Genomic DNA, 19,105 nt, shown 5'->3' with positions numbered 1-19,105 from the left:
TATTCTCCACCCTTCTCTAAAAGTGTGCACTTGCACACTCACTATCATGGATTTAAGAATTTGCATAAACGGAATTAAGGAAGTTCATGATCTTTGTTCTGCAACAATACTACACAGCAAATTGGCCAGTGTTACCGTGTGTTGATTTTCAGTGTAACATTTCTAGTGTTGATTCAGTTGTTAAATTAACACTCAGTGTAAAATAACCAGTATTAAACTAACACCACACCAAATCATATTTCCTCATGCTCTAATGCAGGTAGATTTTTTGAATTGTTTGTTTCAATATCTGTTTTTGCATGTACTCTGTTTGATTAATTAATTGTATGTTACTCAAATATAAACATACATTTTCTAAACTACAGTTCATTTGGAAAGTATTCAGACCCCTTGACTGTTTCCACATGTTGTTACATTACAGCCTTATTCTAAAATTGATTAAATATTTTTTCCCATCAATCTACACACAATACTCCATAATGACAAAGCGAAAACAGGGTTTTAGAAATGTTTGCAAATGTATATATATAAAAAATGTATTTACCCAAGTATTCAGACCCTTTGCTTTGAGACTCGAAATTGAGCTCGGGTGCATTTTGTTTCCATTGATCATCCTTGAGATGTTTCTACAACTTAATTGGAGTCCACCTGTGGTAAACTCAATTGATTGGACATGATTTGGAAAGACATACACCTGGTCCCACAGTTGACAGTGCATGTCAGAACAAAAACCAAGACATGAGGTCGAAGGAATTGTCCGCAGAGCTCCGAGACAGGATTGTGTCAAGGCACAGATCTGGGGAAGGGTACCAAAACATTTCTGCAGCATTGAAGGTCCCCAAGAACACAGTGGACTACATCATTCTTAAATGGAAGAAGTTTGGAACCACCAAGACTCTTCCTAGAGCTGGCCCCAGCCCAAACTGAGCTATCGGGGGAGAAGGGCCTTGCTCAAGGAGGTGACCAAGAACCCAAGTGTCACTCTGACAGGGCTCTAGAGTGCCTCTGTGGAGATGGAAGAACCTTCCAGAAAGATAACCATCTCTGCTGCACTCCACCAATCAAGCCTTTATGGTAGAGTGGCCAGACGAAAGCCACTCGTCAGTAAAATGCACATGACAGGCCACTTGGACTTTGCCAAAAGGCATACCCAAGAAGACTCAAGGCTGTAATTGCTGCCAAAGGTGCTTCAACAAAGTACTGAGTAAAGGGTCTGAATACTTATGTAAATGTGATGTTAAAAAAAGTATACATTTGCAAACATTTCTAAACACTGGTTTTTGCTTCGCTATTATGGGGTATTGTGTATAGATTGATGAATAAAATCATATTGAATCCATTTTAAAATAAGCCTGTAACGTAAAATGAGGAAAAAGTCAAGGGGTCTGAATACTTTTCGAATGCACTGTAGTTCAATCTCTTACTTGTACTTATTGCACCTGTTACTGAAATGGTTGTTCCAGGTTAGATGGTTTAGGTAGTCTCATATCTTAGTCTTCCCAACCTGGCAGTTATTCTGAATGCAGGTTGCAGGTGAATATAAATTCAAAATGTTGGATATCCCCACCCTGGCTGGATTCCAATAAGAATTACATATCACTTGCAAGCCATCGTAATGTGACTTGCAGGCCTGAAAACCATGAGTTTAAGGCCTTAAAAAAAATACTTGTTGTATCACGTTAAATTATACAAAAATGTGTTTATTCTCCACTTTACGCACACTCTGCTCTAGCGAATGCTGCTCATTTAATAAAGTTGGATCAAAACTGAATCAATGTCTGTAAGAACACATAATTATTCTACATAACAGAATCTAATATAATGGCATAGTATTAGATTACTGTAAGACAAAAACACCACTGCATTTGTCTCGCACATGGCCAAAACTCAACATGCACCACTCAGCAAAGTACACAGATAGGCTGGCATAACCTTTCTCAAACTATTTTTGTGCAAAGGACCAGCAAGGCATGGCCTTTTTTACCACTTTTATTTTTTACCAATTGACAATTGCATGTTTATAAACACCAATTTTATTGCATTTATTTTTACTTTACACTAAATTAACGAACATTGTATATACTTGGCTGCCTTCATGGTTTGTCAGTCTGTCTTGTACTCATGGGAAGTCTCTCTGTGCTTTCTTCAGGGGCTGTCTGTATCCGTCCTTCTGTATGGGCTGTCTTCAGAGGCTGACAGTCTCAATGACAAATCAATAACAAACAAAAAAAGTTTAGTAATTACACACAATGTAACCACAATTCAATTTTTATAAACAAATAATCTTGCATTCATTCAATATATACACTATTTAAAAAAGATAATAGTTAAACATGTTTGACTCACCTAATCAATTTGAGATGGTTGTGCCTGTCTCTTGGACACTTGTCAAACCTCTGAGGGATACTCTCAAAGTGTTTAACAGCCAGTCTGCCGCGATATTTTAATTTTGTTGCAGCAAGAGAGAAAAATCTGGTCTCACATAAGTATGTGGAATGAAAAGGGATTAACGTCTTCACTCCCATCTCGCTGAGTTGCGGAACAGCCAGAATGTGGAAAGGCGTATCTCATTAAAACGAGCGTGTATGCCTTGGTCACAGGACAGCTCCAATAGTTTATCCTAAAGAACCGGTGACAAGCTGAGTCTCTTCAGTGTTGGTGAACGGATTACTCATCCATCGCTTTCCCGAGTGGGGATAAGATTGTGAGGGGAAGAAATCCTCAAATTTGATCAGAGTTTGGCTCAGATGTGACCCCATCAATGTCCACATCCCCCTCGTCAGCCAGAGTTGAGAATAGGGGGGAACATATCGAAAATGCCTCTATCCACACTTGGTCTCTCCTGACGCCCAGCTTTTTCTGGAGAGTGGCAACTAAACTCAGCAAAAAAAGAAAAGTCCCCTTTTTAGGACCCTGTCTTTCAAAGATAATTCGTAAAAATCTAAAATAACTTCACAGATCTTCATTGTAAAGGGTTTAAACACTGTTGCTTGTCCCATGCTTGTTCAATGAACCATAAACAATTAAATGAACATGCACCTGTGGAACGGTCGTTAAGACACTAACATCTTACAGACGGTATGCAACTAAGATCACAGTTATGAAAACTTAGGACACTAAAGACTCCATTCTACTGACTATGAAAAACACCAAAAGAAAGATACCCAGGGTCCTTGCTCATCTGCGTGAACGTGCCTTAGGCATGCTGCAAGGTGGCATGAGTTGCAATCCATGAGGAGGAGATGGACTGCAGTACTCAATACAGCTGGTGGCCACACCAGATACTGACTGTTACTTTTGATTTTGACCCCCCCCCGGGACACATTATCCCATTTCAGGGACACATTATTCCATTTCTGTTAGTCACATGTCTCAGATGTTGAATCTTGTTATGTTCATACAAATATTTACAACGTTAAGTTTGCGGAAAATAAACACAGTTTACCGTGAAAGGACGTTTATTTTTTTTGCTGAGTTTATATACAAGAAGTTGGGCTGCATTTGAAATGTCTGTCTCATCTAATTCTAATCGGATTGCAAAGCAATTTGATGCGTGTGCTCGGTCTAAAACCTGTGATTCAATATCATCTGCCATATCCTGGATTCTACACGTGACATTGTCATTGAAAAGTGGTATTTCACTGATCTTTGTAGCAGCAATTGGGCCCAAAATCTCTCGGCAAGCAACCACGACTGAGGGCATGACCAACTTTTCAACTATAGTGAAAGAAGCCTGGCACTTGGAAATGTTATGAGAGAGTACGTATGAACCCTTCAGTAAACTCTAGTTGTCTGTGAAAATATTGTACAGCATTTTTGATTGGTTGGTCATCTCACCTTGTTCGTTTAACCTTGAGATGTGGATGCTTTGTTTCTAAATGTCTGCACATTTGATGGCTTCATAGCATGTTGCGGAGGCAAGTCTGACATCACACAGACTGGTTTTGGTAGGCAGCTGTTATTTGAAACAAATCCAAACTTGATGTAGCATGGAGAGTACTATCAAGTGAATGGATGATACTTTTTTGCCTCAGAGGACCTAAAAAATTTACCTCTTTCACATTAAAATACTAATCTAGTTGCTTTTGTTTAGAGCAGGCCATGGTTAACTAAAAGGGAGAGCAAGAGCGTGCAGGCTGCACAGCAGGGCTAGCTTGTGTGTGTGTGTTTGGTGTGCTATACTTCGTCATGGCAACACAATTTGTTTACTGCAGCATGCATAGTTAAGTAGGCCTAGGGAAAGAATTTAGTCAAGACAAATATTCCGGGCACTGACAAGCATGCCGGTCCACGGACCAGGGTTTGAGAAGGGCTATGCTACATACATACATGTTAACGTCATCTGCTCTGAAATTCACTCACTGTACATCATTCAAAACAACACTGTAGACTAGTTCAAAACACTGTTTAACTCAAGATCTAAATGCATATCCCCATGAAACTGATTGAGATCAAATGGTTGATATGCAGATGCTGCATGGACGTTTCACCAGTAAAACTTGAATTATCATTCACAAATCGACAGTGAGAAATGTGAAAGGAGACCACAAAAATGCGTGCGTAATGTAGAGGTAAAGAAACACGCGCAGAATGTGATCGCATATATAGAAAAAAAGTTGGGAAAAAGTTGGATCCTCAGCCAAAGCCTTAAATGTAACACTGTCTGTGTTGATTTAACACTGGAGAATTTGCTGCGTAGCTTAAAAGACCAACAAAGGTGGTGAATAATTGCTTTTGAAGACGGATACGAAGGAGGTTGCTCTACCACCAGAATTGTTGAAATAAGAAAATTAAAAGTTGGTCAAAGTTCCATAATTTTCGGTAAGTTTACATTTGTGGCCGATGGACATAGGCTGCATATACTGCTTTGCTTAATTCAACTGCATGTCATTGCAATTACAATTCTGTGCACTGTGGTTTCAAGTGAAGATTACAAGGCAAAGATTAGAAGCAGAAATATATAAAAGCTACATTTTGGTGCCGAAACCCAGACTAAAGAGTATGGCACCCAGATGCCCAATTTCTCTACAGAGCCTAATATACTGACAATTTAAGTGGCCACTTGATTTACCATTCAAGTTATGTCCAAAATAGTGGGATTACACATGCAATTCTCAATCTGGATTGTGGATGTAAAGTTCCACACACAATTATTCATAGAAATTAGTTTATTTCGTCTTTACCATAGATTGGAGAATAAAAAAACGAATCTTTGCTTGCACATTGACTTTTCCTTTCCAGTTACTTGACACAACATTTTCACAAAATACTACTAAAGAACACAATCATGGACTGAGAGGATAAGTTTGTCAAAATATTGAGTAGAGGGAAGGAGTTGGCTTATGAAAAGGGTTGTGCATTTCTTTAAGGCCTGCAGTCAGTGAAAGGCTCTGTGGGGTCTCCATAGTTCACATGGCAAACTCTCAAAAACTGTGTGAGGGGCGGGGGGGGGTTGTCCCCCCTGCCCCTGTCATGCCTTAAGCAGAGGCCAGTGTTGACATAGTGCTGGCCAATCTAATTTTGATTGTCAGGAGCAGGGAACGGCGATCCCCCCCTTCACCCCCTTGAGATCATCAAGTTCATTTCTCTGGCTGCAGTGTTATTTTTTTGTGCCCCCCCCAGGCCTCTCTATCCTCCCTCTCTCTCTATTCACAAAGCCATTCTAGAACAGCTTGAATTAGTGACAGTTATTATTCAGACTAATGAGTAAAAACTCAGAGGCTACAACAGTTTAGCTAAATGCAAAGAAGTGGGGGGGAAAGGAATCGGTCAGAGGCAAGAAGACGGGTATAATACTCTTTTAGTAGAAAGTCACTTTATCTACCAATAACAACCATTACCACAGAAACACTCAAATACAAAAGTTTTCAGACATCACTATTTCTGATTAATAGAGGCTGACAGAGTTGACGATCATCTCTGTAGTTCCCTTTGTGAAAGACAGGGATGGCATCTGAAATTCTGAGAGAGATGAAATTGTGACAAGTCAAGGAGCCTTTATTGTTTTCCCAGATCTGTATGGCCAGAGAGGACAGATGGCCCTCTATACTTCTTTACAAAAGTGTGTGTGTACATTTGAGTGTGTGTGGTTCCATACACTATGTGGGGGAAAAGGGTATTATCATTCCAGATTCAAATGCACATAGAGCTGAGTCTGGCCAAGCCCACTTCTCCTTAAAAATCCCATGTAAATGATGGTCCTTCAGATGAGTAGACAAATGCCTTGTCTACAGTGCCTTCAGAAATAATTCATACCCCTTGATTTATTCCACATTTTGTGTTACAGCCTGAATTCAAAATGGATTAAATAGTTGTTGTTTTTCTCACCTACCTACACACAATACCCCATAACGACAAAGTCAAAACATGTTTAGAAATGCAGAAATCACAAGTATTCTCACCCCTTTGCTCTGACAAATTGAGCTCAGGTGCATCCAATTTCCTTTGATCATCCTTGAGATGTCACTACAAATTGATTGGCGTCCACCTTTGGCCAATTCAATTGTTTGGACATGACTTAAAAAAGAAACACTTGTCCATATAAAAAGGTTCCACAGTTGACAATGCACATCAGAGCAGAAATTATACCAAGGAATTGTCCATAGACCTCCAGGATAGAAATGTAATGAGGCATATATCTGAGGAAAGGTATAAAACAATTTCTAGAGTTCAAAGTTTCCAGGAGCACAGTGATTTCCATCATTGGGAAATGGAACAACCCAGACTCTCCCTAAAGCTGGCCAAAGCCGGGGATTCAGTTCTTCACAAATGTATTCTCACGAACGATAAATTAATTTGCTTACCTTAAATTTAAATTGAATTATGCACACTATGGTAATGCAGAAAACAGTTCCATAACCCCTTACACTCATGGAAATTAGCCTATATGGAAAAGGCCAAATTGAAATGTTTCTAACAGAACTATAAAAAGCTTATGCATGACCATGGTAGCAAATGAAAGACTTGAGATTACTGGGAAATGATCATACCAAAAGGTGAGGACAACCGTTCAACTGACACCAGACTGAATCCAAACATTGCACTGCTGATTGTCTATTTTACATTGACTGTACTTACACAGCATTTGTCAATAACGAAATCTGAATACATTCAGTAACATAAGAATATTAATTTACATTGGAGTAGGTGCAAGATAAGAAAAAAATATTACAAAGGTTTGTGTGAGGTCTAACTGGTGTCTCCAAGTGGCCACACCTCTCCAAACTGTGCACAGTTCCTAAGTCATTTCAATGCACTTTTATGACTCAAGGAAAGAGCCTTCAACTATGGTGTTTTTTTTAGCTCTCCTAGATTTTCCATTGAGGAATTGAGGCAAGCACACTTGCAGTCTGTTTGGAAAACAGCCCTGCATCCCCACCATCACACAATTACTGTTGTTGTTGACACAATCCAGAAACATTACAATCTGGGTCAGGTGGGCATAATTTTACAGCTTATTCTATTGATAACATGGCTAGCTAAGTTATAAATATGATCTTAGGCTTTCAAAAGGCCCTTCAGACAAACATTGTAATTTTGGTGCACATAGAATGAGTCATGGTTGCATTCAAGTGCGTGTTACGCGGCTCGTTTTCTTCACAATATTTTTCTTAATTCTGTTCAGGTCAACCCAGGGTATAGCATGTCATCCTTGTAACTGTGGCTGAAACAAAGCAATCATAAACATTTATACTACAAATTACATTATTTGTTTACATCCTTGTTAGTGAGCATTTCTCCTTTGCCAAGATATTTCATCAACCTGACAGGTGTGGCATATCAAGAAGCTGATGAAACAGCATGATCATACAGGTGCACCTTGTGCTAGGGACAATAACCGGCTACTCTAAAATGTGCAGTTTTGTCACACAACAAAGCCACAGATGTCTCAAGTTTAAGAAGCGTGCAACTGGCATGCTGACTGCAGGAATGCCTACCAAAGCTATTGCTAGAGAATTGAATGTAAATTTCTCTACCATAAGCATTGTTTAAAAAAATGTGGCAGTATATCCAACCGGCCTCACAACTGTAGGCCACGTGTAACCACGCCAGCCCAGGACCTTCACATCCGGCTTCTTCACCTGTGAGATCGGAGACCAGCCACCCGGACAGTTGATTAAACTGGGTTTGTACAACCAAATACTCATCTTCGATGGCCACAGGCTTGCTGGAGTAGTGTGCTCTTCAAGGATGATCCCGTTTCAACTGTACTGGGCAGATGGTAGACAGCGGTATGGCATCGTGTGGGCGAGCGGTTTGCTGATGTCAACATTGTGAGCAGAGTGCCCCATGGGGTTATGGTATGGGCAGGCATATGCTATGGACAGCGAACACAATTGCATTTTATCGATGGCAATTTGAATGCACAGAGATAACGTGATGAGATTCTGAGGCCCATTGTCGTGCCATTCATCCGCCGCCATCACCTCATGTTTCAGCATGGTAACGCACGGCCCCATGTCGCAAGGATCTGTACACAATGAAAAGGTCCTAGTACTTGCATGGCCTGCATACCCACAAGACATGTCACCTATTGAGCATGCTTGGGATGCTCTGGGTTGATGTGTACGACAGCATGTTCCAGTTCGCGCCTATATCCAGCAAGAGTAGTACAACATTCCACAGGTCACAATCAACAGCCTAATCAACACTCTGAAGGATCCCGCTGCATAATGCAAATGGTGGTCACCAGATACAGACTGGTTTTCTGATCCACGCCCTTACCTTAACGTATGTATCTATGACCAACACATGCATATCTGTATTCCCAGTCATGTGAAATACATAGATTAGGGCCGAATTAATTTATTTCAATTGACTGATTTCCTTATATGAACTAACTCAGTAAAATCTTTGAAATTGTTGCATGTTGCGTTGATATTTGTTCACCGCATATGTATTGATTCGATAACGCGATTTGATGTTCCAAACATACTGCTAGCTACAGTGCATTCGGAAAGTATTCAAACCCCTTGAATTTTTCCACATTGCGTTACATTATAGCCTTGTTAGAAAATTGATTAAATAGTTTTTCCCCCCCCTCAATCTACACACAATACCCATACTGACAAAGCAAAAACAGGTTTAGAATTTTTTGGAAACGCATAAAAAGAAACTGAATTTACATACATACGTTTTCAAACCCTTTACTCAGTACTTTGTTGAAGCACCTTTCGCAGTGATTACAGCCTTGAGTCTTTTTGGGTATAACTCTACAACTTCGGCACACCTGTATATGGGGAGTTTCTTCCATTCTTCTCTGCAGATCCTCTCAAGCTCGGTCAGGTTGGATGGGGAGCATCGCTGCACAGCTATTTTCGGATCTCTCCATAGATGTTAGATCTGGTTCAAGTCCGGGCTCTGGCTGGGCCACTCAAGATCATTGAGACTTGTCCCGAAAACACTCCTGCGTTGTCTAGGCTGTGCGCTTATGGTCGTTGTCCTGTTGGAAGGTGAACCTGAGGTCTTGAGCACTCTGGAGCAGGTTTTCATCAAGGATCTCTCTGTACTTTGTTCCGTTCATCTTTTTCTTGATCCTGACAAGTCTCCAATGTCCCTGCCACTGAAAAGCATCCCTACAGTATGATGCTGCCACCACCATGCTTCACTGTAGATGGTGCCAGGTTTCCTCCAGACGTGATGCTTGGCATTCAGGCCAAAGAGTTCAATCTTGGTTTCATCAGACCAGAGAATATTGATTCTCATGGTCTGAGAGTCCTTTAGGGGCCTTTTGGCAAACTCCAAGCGGGCTGTCGTGCCTTTTACTGAAGAGTGGCTTTCATCTGGCAGCCATCTCCACAGAGGAACTCTGCTGCGTGACCATCAGGTTCTTGGTCACCTCACTGACCAAGGCCCTTCTCCCCCGATTGCTCAGTTTTGCTGGGAGGCCAGCTCTAGCAACAATCTTGGTGATTCCAAACTTCTTCCATTTAAGAATGATGAAGGCCACTGCGTTCTCGAGGACCTTCAATGCTGCAGAAATGTTTTGCTACCCTTCCCCAGCCTCGACATAATACCGTCTCAAAGCTCATTGGACAATTCCTTCAACCTCATACCTTGGTTTTTGCTCTGACATGCACTCAACTGTGGGGCCTTAAATAGACAGGTGTGTTAATTTTCTAAATCATGTCCAAACAATTGAATTGGCCACCAGTGGACTCCAATCAAGTTGTAGTGACATCTCAAGGATGATCAAAGGAAATTGGATGCACTTTAGCTCAATTTGGAGTGTCATAGCAAAGGGGTGTGAATACTTATGTAAATTAGACGTATGTATTTCATTTAAAAAAAATGTGCAACCTGTTTTCACATCGTCATTATGGGATATTCAGGGTTCGTACAGATCGTGGCAAGTAAAATTCAAGGACTTAAGTACTTTTTAAAGCACTAATATTTACTTTCAAGGACCATCCATTTGTAATAGTTCCTATTACACAATTCTTTCTAGTCGCCACCAGAAGGCAGTATACCGCCACAGCCGCATGAAAAATCCTAACTTACTATTTATCACTACCTTACAAGTTCTACTCAATAATATGTGTTTCACTACTTATTTCCTACATACATGAGTGGTAAGTCAGTACTGATGATGTTGACTTATTTCCTTATATGAACTGTAACTCAGTAAAATATTTATTTTTGTTCGGTGTACTTGATATTTAAATTGTCTTTATATTTCACAAAATGTTAGGCCCCACATAACATGAAAGTGAATTCTGACAGTGTAAAAGCACCTTAGTTGACTCTAAAATATTGTATTCTATACCCATTTGAAGAACAAAAAAAAACTAGTTATTAATGTGTTTGATACGATTAAAGATTTTCTCAGGGGACTCTATTTACATTTTAGGTGACCCAAGTTTGGGAACCACTGTACTACTAACCTCTCTCCCTGCTTGCTTCAATGCTTCCTCTCCTCTCTTTGTTTCACTTCTCGGCCTATGTCGTGGGCGGATTTTCCCGTTGGACAGAGTGGTGAATGAATGTGCTGCTAACAAGGCAAATCCTGGGGAGCGGGCGAACATTGAGCATACATTAAATCACTCATGATTCCAATCGTTCGCGGAGGTAGACGCGATTAAAACTCAGATCAAGAAGCCTTCTGAGCGTTGATCAACAATGGGAATGCAATAAGTGGGTAAACGATAATTAACTAAATAAATAAAGGTGAGTAAACGGCGTTTACCCTCCACTACATCCCTGTTTGGGTCTGGCAAAACCCATTCATAAACATAAATATCCTGCCAGGCAGGATTAAATCTACATTTCCCCTGCATTTTAGCCAACGTTGTGAGGTTTGGTGGCGCCTAATCAGTCAGTTCTGTAGCTGCCTGGCTGAGTGCCCGTGTGGGTAGAATGAGCGAGCTCGCCTGGAAACCAGAGGAAATAAAACTCAGTAGTCTGCCTGGAAATTAATTTGAAGACCAATAAATTGTTCTAATAAATAATTTCCTCATTTTCTGTTGCCCTTATTTTAATTCAAGTACTTTTCAAGTACCAACTTGAGCAAATGCCTGATTTTAGGTATTCCAGAACTTGAATTTCAGAGTGTCATATTCAAGGACTTCAAGCACCTTGTGTGAACCCTGGGTATTGTGTTTGGATGGGAGAGAAAATAAATATATGTAATCCATTTTGAATTCAGGCTGTAACAACAAAATGTAGAATAAGCCAAGGGGTATGAATACCTTCTGAAGGCAATGTAAGTGCAGATACATGCACCACATCATTGCCCTTGCTCTGCTGTGTGCGTGCATCTTGCTAGCTGTCACTCAAATGGCAAGGGGCTGAATCACATTGGCTAGAACTCAAATTGCTAGGGGGCTGGCACACGTCGGAGAAAACTGTATTGGGACAGCTTCTAGAAAAACATTTGCTTTCAGACCAGGGATTTCGTGGCTAATTGAGGCATGACAGTAATTCTGCTCATAGATTATGCATAGGAACTACACATGGTCACTTCTAGCCCAAAGCAGGAGGTTTATAAAAAAAACTTGTGATTTTATGCTCACTAATGACTTAGTTCAAAGAAGAGAGATTTTGAAACGTGTATATGATGTCAGAATTAGACAAATATACTTGCTTCTAAATAAGGGTAGATATGGTTTGTATAACTTAAATATCCACATTCAGGAGTATGAGGATAATTGTGAGAACTAAATAGTCCTAGGTAATTAGGTATGCTTTGAACAAGTTAACCAGAAATGGAAAAGATGCCTAAAACATAGCTATCTTTAGAAGGAAATGTTCTAAGCTTCTGTATAAAAACAATATTGTTATCCTTTAGTCAACATAAGCTCGGTGTTGGGACAGTGACAATCGTTTTGTTTTTGCACTGTACTCCAGCACTTTGGATGGAAATGGATTTGACCATGATTACAGACCATTCTGAATAATGATTTGAGTGAGAAAGTTACAGAAATACACATCATACCCCCAAGACATGCTAACTTCTCACCATTACAATAACAGTGGAGGTTAGCATTTTGGGGTATGATTTGTGAGTGTACCTTTCTCACGCATCATTATTCACAATTCATTCAGGATTACCCATAATCATGGTACCATCCACATTAATGTAGGTGTTTAGAAACATTCTATTCTTATTTACGTTTTACTACTTCAATACACAAGTGAATTTGTCCCAATAATTTGGTCCCCTAAAATGGGGGGAACGATTTACAAAAAGTCCTCTAATTACCATCAAATACAATTTGACAGTCTGCACTTTAACCTCCGTCATTTATAATTTAAAAGGGCCAAAAAAAGTAGCAAAAAATTGTCACTGTCCCAATACTTTGAGCTCACTGTAGATAAGGCTGTATAATATAGAGTATCTGTAAATCTAATATACATTTCATGGATATCTAAAGAAAAACTAAAACTATTCAATTTAGTTCAGTCTAATTAACCTACAATTGTGAGAAGCACTAACAGCTGAACGTTTACCAAAAAAAGCATGCCCTATGTAAGACGGACTTGGCAGAGAAAATAGGAATGATACACCATTACCCACAAATCATTCAGGGGGAGGAGCTATAAAAAACAAAGACATACAAACGTGAAAATGTGCTCAGCCCTTTCCACCCCCATTCCTAAAACTTGCAGGGCCTCTCTACAAGCTGTGTCGCAAAGAACAGTTCTCACTTGACCTGAAAGCACAACTGCAGATTGTCAAAGCTAATCTTGACAGTACAGAGAACAAATCCTACCCCAAAGACCAAAGGTGAAAGCTCAATGATATTCTGACAGGGAGGGAGGGGTCACTGAAAAACAGACCAGCACACACAAAAAACAATACTACAAAACATAACACATTATGGAAAACAGTTGTGAAACTAGCTACCTTGATTATTAAACGTATACAGTGGGGCAAAAAAGTATTTAGTCAGCCACCAATTGTGCAATTTCTCCCACCTAAAAAGATGAGGCCTGTAATTTTCATCATAGGTACACTTCAACTATGACAGACAAAATGAGAGAAAAAAATCCAGAAAATCACATTGTAGGATTTTTAATGAATTTATTTACAAATTATGGTGGAAAATAAGTATTTGGTCACCTACAAACAAGCAAGATTTCTGGCTCTCACAGACCTGTAACTTCTTCTTTAAGAGGCTCCTCTGTCCTCCACTCGTTACCTGTATTAATGGCACCTGTTTGAACTTGTTATCAGTATAAAAAGACACCTGTCCACAACCTCAAACAGTCACACTCCAAACTCCACTATGGCCAAGACCAAAGAGCTGTCAAAGGACACCAGAAATAAAATTGTAGACCTGCACCAGGCTGGGAAGACTGAATCTGCAATAGGTAAGCAGCTTGGTTTGAAGAAATCAACTGTGGGAGCAATTATTAGGAAATGGAAGACATACAAGACCACTGATAATCTCCCTCGATCTGGGGCTCCACGCAAGATCTCACCCTGTGGGGTCAAAATTATCACAAGAACGGTGAACAAAAATCCCAGAACCACACGGGGGGACCTAGTGAATGACCTGCAGAGAGCTGGGACCAAAGCAACAAAGCCTACCATCAGCAAGGGCATTGAAGATTAAACGTGGCTGGGTCTTTCAGCATGACAATGATCCCAAACACACCGCCTGGGCAACGAAGGAGTGGCTTCGTAAGAAGCATATCAAGGTCCTGAAGTGGCCTAGCCAGTCTCCAGATCTCAACCCCATAGAAAATCTTTGGAGGGAGTTGAAAGTCTGTGGTGCCCAGCAACAGCCCCAAAACATCACTGCTCTAGAGGAGATCTGCATGGAGGAATGGGCCAAAAATAACAGCAACAGTGTATGAAGAGTTACAGAAAACATTTGACCTCTGTCATTGCCAATAAAGGGTATATAACAAAGTATTGAGAAACTTTTGTTATTGACCAAGTACTTATTTTCCACCATAATTTGCAAATTAATTCATAAAAAATCCTACAATGTGATTTTCTGGATTTTTTTCTCACTTTGTCTGTCATAGTTGAAGTGTAGCTATGATGAAAATTACAGGCCTCTCATCTTTTTAAGTGGGAGACCTTACACAATTGGTGGCTGACTAAATACATTTTTGCCCCACTGCACATATTTCTAATAAATAAAAAAGGTAGGGACAGGGTACAAATGTAACAATGGGGCAGGGTGGTGTGGGAGGTGCGTGATTTGCAAGCTGTCAGCTGATTACCCTACCGATGAAGAGCAGTAGGCCCCATTCTCTGTCCAGTGCCTCATGTCCCTCCCATCGCCACCCCAACGCTCCCAATACCCCATCGGAAGAGGTCTGTTGCGTTGTGGCCTCACTAAATCAACATTGTTATAATGAGAGAACACTTGACCCCAAGCAGCCTCGGCCCCTCACGTGGGTGTCAGTCCCATAACGGGCGGCACATTATGATTCGTGGGAAAGCCTGGGTCATGTTAGACCAAAATTACCTCAATCAAAACGCCAGCATACCTCATCCCCCCAAACACGCCTCCCTCCAACACCACTCCAGTCACACATCCATCTTGGAAAACAACAAAGACAAATGCCGTGCCAAGCTAGGTTACACCTCCGGCCTAAAACATAGGCGCACACTTAAACCTGCCACAAACCAGCTTGACCACTCCCCAAAAAGGCCCCATCTCTTATCAGGGGAGTGGATCTCTAAATCTGGGAGAAAACATTTGTTTTCTGATGGCACTCCCCCTAACCTGTGCTCTGTGTCCCTCGGGTGTTAGGGGGCCTAGCCTCTGACCCACTGACCTATAACACTCCGGATGTTGGTAGGTCCACAGAGCAACGTCAAACAACACTTATCAGCCCCAGGAATGGTGCTAACTTCAAGTAGTGTGGGACAGTCTGGTGGCTAAAGGCTGAGGTAATATCTGCTGCCATGTTCTATAAAACGAAGGCCATGAAAGTGTACTTATTAGTCACCCATACGCAATCTCATTATATTCATATTTTTATAGACTACTGAAATATTTTTGAAAATGTAAAAACGGTGCAATAGTGTTATGTTTGACCTGGCAGATAATCTAATATTCATTCTTTGCACATTTTCAACTGTTCCCAGGCCGTCATTGAAAATAAGAATTTGTTCTTAACTGACTTTCCTGGTTAAATAAAAGGTAAAATAAAAAGGTAAAATAAATACATAATAATCAACTAATCAATTTGGCATTCAACCATCTTGCTGCTAAACTATGAGCTTAGTGAGTGTACTCTGCAGTGACCACTAGGGAGCTAGCCATCATTAGCTTGGAGACCTGTACTAGCATTAGCATCAGTCTGTAAATTACTATTCACGACAACAGAGTGGCCCAGGGTTATACACAAACTTTTTCAGTTGGTGGCACCAGCACGATTTGGTCGCACCAATATTTTAATTTTTACTATTGACATGACCAGTGTCCCATAATGTGCCTGCATTCCATACAGAACCATGCTAATAATGACTAGCCATCTTTTAAAATCAGCATGCCCTTGTGTTTGTACATTGATTTGGATTTTTAAAAACGTAACAGCAAAGAGACTCAAATTAAAGTGCAAAAAAGTGCATTTTCACTTTTGGATGAATAGGGTGCCCAGAGTGAACTGCCTCCTACTCTGTCCCAGATGCTAATATATGCATATTATTATTAGTATTGGATAGAAAACACTCTGAAGTTTCTAAAACTGTTTGAATTATATCTGTGAGTATAACAGAACTCATATGGCAGGCGAAAACCTGAGAAAAATCCAACCAGGAAGTGGGAAATCTGAGGTTTGAGGTCAAGATGCACTTCCTTCGGCTTCCACTTGATGTCAACCGTCGTTAGAAACTCGTTTCAGGCTTCTGCTATAAAGGAGGGGGAATGGGAGCTAAATGAGTCATGGGTCTGGCAGTGTCTCAGGCTTGTGACGCGCGGTCCCGACAGAATTAGCTCTCGTTCCATTGCTTTTCTTCAGACAATGGAATTCTCCAGTTGGAACCTTATTGATGATTTATGTTAAAAACATCCTAAAGATTTATTCCATACATCGTTTGACTTGTTTCTACAACCTGTAATGGAAATTGAGTTTTTGTCTGGACATAGTGCTCGCGCCTCATGAAGATGGATTACTCGGCTGAACACGCTAACAACAAGTGTCTATTTGGACATTAATGATGGACTTTATGGAACAAATCAGTCATTTATTGTCGAACTGGGATTCCTGGGAGTGCCTTCTGATGAAGATCAAAGGTAAATGAAAATATTTATGGTGTTATTTCTAACTTCTGTTTACTCCAACATGGCGGATATTTCTTTGGCTGGATTGGGCTCTGAGCGCTGTTCTCAGATTATGCTTTTTCCGTAAAGTAAAAAAAAAATCTGACACAGCGGTTGCATTAAGGAGAAATCTCTCTAATTCTGTGAATAACACTTGTATCTTTTATCAATGTTTATGAGTATTTCTGCAAAATCACCGGATGTTTTGGAATCAAAACATTACTGCACATAATGCTCCAATGTAAACTGACATTTTTGGATTTAAATATGCACATTATCGAACAAAACATACATGTATTACATGTGCTCAAAGTATCCTGCAAATCGTGCTGTTAAGACACCGATGCCCTTTGCAACCACATATCCTATGTGAGAGTAGATTCTCGGCCCTCACTAGCATGAAAACTAAATACAGTGTGTGTGTGTGGGAAACTGTGTGTGGGAAATGATTTAAGACACCCTCTCTCCAATCCAACCCAACATTGCAGAGTTACGTGCATCCATTCAAGCACACCCTTCTCATTAACCTGTGGTGAGTTATTCACAATTTTCAAATAACAAACAAGGTTTTATACGTAACATGGTTAAATAAAGAGCAAAATAATTTATTATTGTTATTATTTGTGCCCAACAAAGAACATGATCTACATGATCAGTCTGTGTGTAAAATAAGTGGTTAATGTGAACCTAACTCACAGCTAAAAAATGTAAAGAAAGCAATCCAATGTTATTTGTTGCCTAGACTTTACTGCAAAAGTCTTGAGAGAAAAAAATACACTGATATTGCAGTTAGCCATGAAAGCCTTTATAATAGAACTCGTGACCCCCCCACACACACATCTAAATATCACACTTGTGAAAAAAAAACATCTTGAAGTAGAAATAGAATGAAACATGCATTCTATTTTTGCTCTATTATATTGGTCACTATAGTAGACGTCGATCAAAAGAACAATACTACGTGTGCAAAAATAACGTTCACAGAGTAAAATAAATGTAATAATCCCCCCTCACTCGCGTGTTACTCATGTGTTACTCTCAATTTCAACAACAAAAACAATATTTGTCCTACACTGCACATTACATCGTACACTTCTGCCTGTGGACATCTATTCCACATGATATCCTTTGTTGGCATAATTTATCTCTTTCAGGTAGAGTACACCTGGCATACCACTTTTCCCACCACTATATTGAGAAAGAGGGAGAGTGTGTGGTGTTCCTTTCACCTCTATAGTGGCATCCAGTTTAAGCCAGGCCCAGCTCCAGCTACACTTGATCCCTGAATCCACTTGTTTAATAACAAGCAACGCCTCATTTTCACCTAATTCTCTCATTCTGAAAATGAACCACATACTGTAAAGTGAAAACATTAGTTCACAGATGGTACTCTAGTTAACTTCTTGGATATAGGGGGCGCTCTTTTAATTTATGGATAAAAAAACGTGCCCGTTTTAAGCGCAATATTTTGTCATGAAAAGATGCTCGACTATGCATATAATTGACAGCTTTGGAAAGAAAACACTCTGACGTTTCCAAAACTGCAAAGATATTATCTGTGAGTGCCACAGAACTCATGCTACAGGCGAAACCAAGATGAAACTTCAAACAGGAAATGAGCAGAATTTTTGAGGCTCTGTTTTCCATTGTCTCCTTATATGGCTGTGAGTGCGCCAGGAATGAGCCTGCCCTTTCTGTCGTTTCCCCAAGTTGTCTGCAGCATTGTGACGTATTTGTAGGCATATCATTTGAAGATTGGCCATAAGAGACTACATTTACCAGGGATCCGCCCGGTGTCCTTTGTCTAAATTGGTGCGTAATCTCCAAGCTGCACGCATTGATCCATGTGATTGAGGGGAGACTTCCACGTACGATATATCATCGAAGAGATATGTGAAAAACACCTTGAGGATTGATTCTAAACAACGTTTACCATGTTTCAGTCGATATTATGGAGTTAATTTGGAAAAAAGTTCGGCGTTTTGATGACTGAATTTTCGTTTTTTTTTGGTAGCCAAACGTGACGCACCAAACGGAGCGATTTCTCCTAAACAAATAATCTTTCAGGAAAAACTGAACATTTGCTATCTAACTGAGTCTCCTCATTGAAAACATCCGAAGTTCTTCAAAGGTAAATTATTTTATTTGAATCCTTTTCTGGTTATTGTGAAAATGTTGCCTGCTGATGCTAACGCTAAATGCTACGCTAGCTATCAATACTGTTACACAAATGCTTGTTTTGCTATGGTTGAGAAGCATATTTTGAAAATCTGAGATGAGTGTTGTTAACAAAAGGCTAAGCTTGAGAGCTAGCATATTCATTTCATTTCATTTGCGATTTTCATGAATAGTTAACGTTGTGTTATGCTAATGAGCTG

At 40.1% G+C, this 19,105-nt stretch overlaps 1 protein-coding gene across 2 annotated transcripts in view; it reads right to left on the bottom strand.

Annotated features, from left to right (window-relative positions):
• The window catches only part of LOC109882628 (cyclin-dependent kinase 2), a 63,953-nt gene that overhangs the window by 3,404 nt on the left and 41,444 nt on the right, over positions 1-19,105 (bottom strand). The gene's annotated exons all lie outside the window — the stretch shown is intronic.

The sequence above is a fragment of the Oncorhynchus kisutch genome, linkage group LG5, assembly GCF_002021735.2.
Source record: "Oncorhynchus kisutch isolate 150728-3 linkage group LG5, Okis_V2, whole genome shotgun sequence".
In the NCBI taxonomy this organism is placed as follows: Eukaryota; Metazoa; Chordata; class Actinopteri; order Salmoniformes; family Salmonidae; genus Oncorhynchus; species Oncorhynchus kisutch.
This window is presented reverse-complemented; position numbering and strand designations above follow the sequence as displayed.